The sequence below is a fragment of the Haemaphysalis longicornis genome, unplaced genomic scaffold (assembly GCF_048455015.1).
Source record: "Haemaphysalis longicornis isolate Haplotype H1 unplaced genomic scaffold, Haemaphysalis longicornis Haplotype H1 scaffold_3, whole genome shotgun sequence".
Lineage (NCBI taxonomy): Eukaryota > Metazoa > Arthropoda > Arachnida > Ixodida > Ixodidae > Haemaphysalis > Haemaphysalis longicornis.
The window spans coordinates 226,496,344-226,501,138 of NW_027526335.1; the positions used below are offsets into that span (position 1 = coordinate 226,496,344).

At 51.6% G+C, this 4,795-nt stretch overlaps 1 non-coding gene across 1 annotated transcript; it reads right to left on the reverse strand.

Annotated features, from left to right (window-relative positions):
• Positions 1–4,377: 4,377 nt before the first annotated feature.
• Positions 4,378–4,450, reverse strand: Trnat-agu (transfer RNA threonine (anticodon AGU)). The gene has a single exon. It is a non-coding gene; the product is annotated as a tRNA-Thr (tRNA).
• Positions 4,451–4,795: the final 345 nt, after the last annotated feature.

The following is a 4,795-nucleotide window of genomic DNA, read 5'->3' on the forward strand; positions in this document are numbered from 1 at the left end:
TAAAACCCACTGTTCTGTCAGCCTGCTCCATGGAGAGTCAATTGGCCATGTTGAAGCTATGCGCTCCATCAGCCGCTTCGATTTTGCGATGATCCCGCTGCGCTTTCGCTCACTGCCCTGGACTCGGCCATTTCTACCGAAGCTTCACTGTCCGCCGACGTGTTCAAACAGTCCCTGGACGCCGATTTAGATCCAACACAGCGCACGCAGCTTCTCGCCCTTCTTAACAAGTTCCGTTCTTCCTTTGACTGTGCACAAGCTCCGTTGGGTAAAACGTCAACAGTCACCCATCACATCGACACAGGCGATCATGCTCCCTTGCGACAACGACCCTACCGTGTGTCGGGGCCGGAACGTGGTGTTATTAGTGAGCACGTGGATGACATGCTACAGCGCGGCGTCATTCGGCCGTCCCAAAGCCCATGGTCGTCGCCCGTGGTCCTCGTAACAAAAAAGGATGGGTCTTTGCGCTTCTGTGTTGACTACCGCCGCCTAAACAAAATTACCCGCAAGGACGTTTATCCGCTCCCTCGCATCGACGACGCTCTCGATTGTTTACACGGTGCGAAATTCTTCTCGTCCCTTGATTTGCGCTCGGGCTACTGGCAAGTGCCGGTTGCGGAATCGGACCGCCCCAAGACCGCCTTTGTTACCCCGGACGGTTTATATGAATTTAACGTCATGCCGTTTGGCTTATGTAGTGCACCTGCCACATTCGAGAGACTGATGGATAACATCTTGCGTGGTCTCAAGTGGCATATATGTCTTTGTTACTTAGATGACGTCGTCGTATTCTCTCCCGATTTTGACACACACCTAACTCGTCTACACCAGATCCTGGCGTGTCTCACCGCTGCCGGCCTCCAACTAAACTTAAAGAAATGTCGTTTTGGTGCGCGCAAGTTGACTATTCTGAGCCACGTTGTTTCAAAAGACGGTGTGTCACCTGATCCTGATAAGCTCCGTGCTGTCGCCGACTTTCCGGAGCCGACTTCTTTTAAAACCCTCCGCAGCTTCATCGGACTCTGTTCCTATTTCCGACGCTTCGTCAGAAATTTCGCTACCATCGTTTCCCCCCTAACAAGACTGCTGAACGGCGATAACGCTCTTTCTGCGTGGTCCCCGGATTGTGATGGAGCATTTTCTTCCTTGCGACGTCTGTTAATCTCACCACCTATCCTCCGGCATTACGACCCAGCAGCTCCTACGGAGGTGCACACTGACGCCAGTGGCGTCGGTCTCGGTGCAGTGCTCGCCCAACGGAAGCCCAACTACGACAAATACGTTGTAGCGTATGCAAGTTGAACTCTCATCAAGGCCGAGCGACATTATTCCGTGACCGAAAAGGAATGCTTGGCCATAGTTTGGGCGCTCACCAAATTCCGCCCCTATATTTATGGCCGGCCCTTTGATGTTGTCACCGACCACCACGCATTGTGCTGGCTGTCGTCTCTCAAAGACCCCATGGGACGACTTGCTCGTTGGGCCCTCCGTCTCCAAGAATTCGACATTCGTGTTATGTATGGATCCGGCCGCAAGCATTCTGACGCCGACGACCTCTCTCGCTCCCCGGTGTCCGCTGATACGGCACACCTCAGCACAACGGACTCTACCTTGTCGTCGCTTACTCTCTCAGACATGGCTTCCCAGCAGGAAGAAGATCCATGGATCGCTACTATCGTCAACTTCCTGTCTGCACCGTCGACCCTTCCTCAGCCTAGAGCCCTGCGTCGCCAGGCTGCTCACTTTGCCATTCGCGAGAACCTCCTCTACAGCCGCAACTACATGCCGGACGGCCGCAAGTGGCTCCTTGTGGTTCCACAGAGCCTCCGCGCGGAGGTGTGTGCCGCTTAGCACGGTGATCCGCAGAGTGCTCACGCTGGGCTCTTGAAGACCTATACCCGACTCGTCAAAGATTCTACTGACGTGGTATGTACAGCTTTGTGCGAAGATATGTTCGTGCCTGTACTCATTGTCAACGACGTAAGTCGCCTGTCCCCAAATCAGCCGGCTCGCTGCAGCCCCTGCCGTGCCCCGTTCGTCCGTATGAGCGCGTTGGCATTGATCTATACGGCCCACTGCCATAGGGGGCGTGTATTCCTCTCTCAGGCCATCGAAGCGCTCCTCGCAGAATGCAAAATTGTGCACCGCACCACATCCGCCTACCATCCTCAAACCAATGGACTGGCAGAAAGATTCAACCGCACGCTTGGGGGCATGATCGCAAAGTATGTCGCGCCCGACCATTCGAACTGAGATTCCGTGCTACCGTTCGTAACGTTCGCTTACAACACGGCCGTGCAGACCACTACAGGTTTTTCACCTTTCTTTTTGTTATACGGACCGGAGCCATCGTGTACAATGGATACCATCCTTCCCTACAGCCCTGATCCGTCCGAATGCCATCTCCTTTCCGACGGAACGCGCCATGCAGAAGAGTGCCGCCTGCTCGCACGTTCGTTTACGTCGAACGACCAAGCTCAACAGAAGCACCGTCATGACCAGGAGCACTCATCGACTTCTTACAGTGCTGGCAATCTCGTTTGGCTGTGGATACCATCTGCCACTCCTGGTCTCTCCTCAAAGCTCCTTTCTAAATATCACGGCCCCTACCGTGTCATCGATTCTTCCTCCCCGTTAACTAAGTTGCAGAACCACTGAAGCCAACGGAACACCTTCGCCGTCGCGGCCGCGAAACTGTCCACGTCTCTCGCCTAAAGCCCTATTACGATCCCATTGTGCTGCACTCGCCGTAGGTCGCCAGGGTGGCTCTCTCTTCGGCGGAGGGTGATTGTAATGAAGAGAAGTGAAAGGACTAACGGACCTCGATCGTCCAATCCCTGTTCGGGTATGTGCCGGAAGCATCAAGCTGGCATCATCTCTGTGCGTCCTTGTGGTCAGATCAGCGATGCCCTATCCGGTTCACCTGGAACAGACTGCGCTGCTTCCCGCCTCTCTCTTTTACTGCTTGTTAGCCATTAAACCGCCTTTCAATATATATATATATATATATATATATATATATATATATAGTAAGGAAATGAGGGGCTCGTTGAGGAAATACAGAAAGATAGGTCAGCAGTCTACAACGCCAAAGGAGGCATAGGGGTGCGGGTAGGCTCTTTTCTTTTCAACTACTATTAATGAGGTAAACATTTTTTTTAAATATACAGAAGAAAGAAAGAAAGAAAACACGCGCCCAGAGTGGGGACCGAACCCACGCCTTTCGATTACATGTGGAATGCCTTACCAATTCGGCAATCTGGGCGACTGTGTTCTCCTTCACTTTCTGGGCTATTTGTATTTAGTAGAAGTGTATCTGACGCTTGAGGGTGGTAGCCAGCGCCACTCTGACTGCACGGGGAGAAGGGGCCCTTCTTTTCCACCCCCGGGGCGTGACTCGAAAGTCTACAGCCTGTCATGAGCGGGTAACTGGCGGGAAACCCTCCTATGCTACCTAGGCATCAAGGCTGCCAGAACCGAGACCCTCGCTACGCTTTCGCAGAATAATGTAGTAAGGAAATGAGGGGCTCGTTGAGGAAATACAGAAAGATAGGTCAGCAGTCTACAACGCCAAAGGAGGCATAGGGGTGCGGGTAGGCTCTTTTCTTTTCAACTACTATTAATGAGGTAAACATTTTTTTTAAATATACAGAAGAAAGAAAGAAAGAAAAACACGCGCCCAGAGTGGGGACCGAACCCACGCCTTTCGATTACATGTCGAATGCCTTGCCAATTCGGCAATCTGGGCGACTGTGTTCTCCTTCACTTTCTGGGCTATTTGTATTTAGTAGAAGTGTATCTGACGCTTGAGGGTGGTAGCCAGCGCCACTCTGACTGCACGGGGAGAAGGGGCCCTTCTTTTCCACCCCCGGAGCGTGACTCGAAAGTCTACAGCCTGTCATGAGCGGGTAACTGGCGGGAAACCCTCTTATGCTACCTAGGCATCAAGGCTGCCAGAACCGAGACCCTCGCTACGCTTTCGCAGAATAATGTAGTAAGGAAATGAGGGGCTCGTTGAGGAAATACAGAAAGATAGGTCAGCAGTCTGCAACGCCAAAGGAGGCATAGGGGTGCGGGTAGGCTCATTAATAGTAGTTGAAAAGAAAAGAGCCTACCCGCACCCCTATGCCTCCTTTGGCGTTGTAGACTGCTGACCTATCTTTCTGTATATATATATATATATATATATATATATATATATATATATATATATATATATATATATATATATATATAGAGAGAGAGAGAGAGAGAGAGAGCGAGAAAATAAGGGTTGGCAGTCAAGAAAACCTCGGAAAGTGAAGGGGAGGTTGTGGTTGGTCATAGAAAGAGATGAAGAATTTTTTGAGTCGAAAAGAAAGGGGTGAAAAAATGCCCGCCGGGTGGGATCCGAACCCACGATCTCCAGAATACTGGTCTGGTGCGATAACTACTACGCTACCGGCGGGGCTGTTTCCCCAGCACTTTCTCGGGTATTTATGTTAAGGTATTTTTGTTTCCTGTACTTGGGGGTGGTAGCCGGCGCCACTCGGACTACTCGGGGTGAAGGGGACCTTCTTTTTAACCCCCGGGCCGTGACTCGAGTGTCTACGACATGTCGAGAGTGGTCGACCAGCGTTGAACCCTCTTAAGCTCCCTTTGGCACCAAGACTGCCAGAACAGAGGCCCTCGCTAAGCATGTAGCGAATCAGAAAATGGGAAATCAGGGGCTCCGTGAAATAAGACAGAAAATAAGGGTTGGCAGTCAAGAAAACCTCGGAAAGCAAAGGGGAGGTTGTGGTGGGTCATAGAA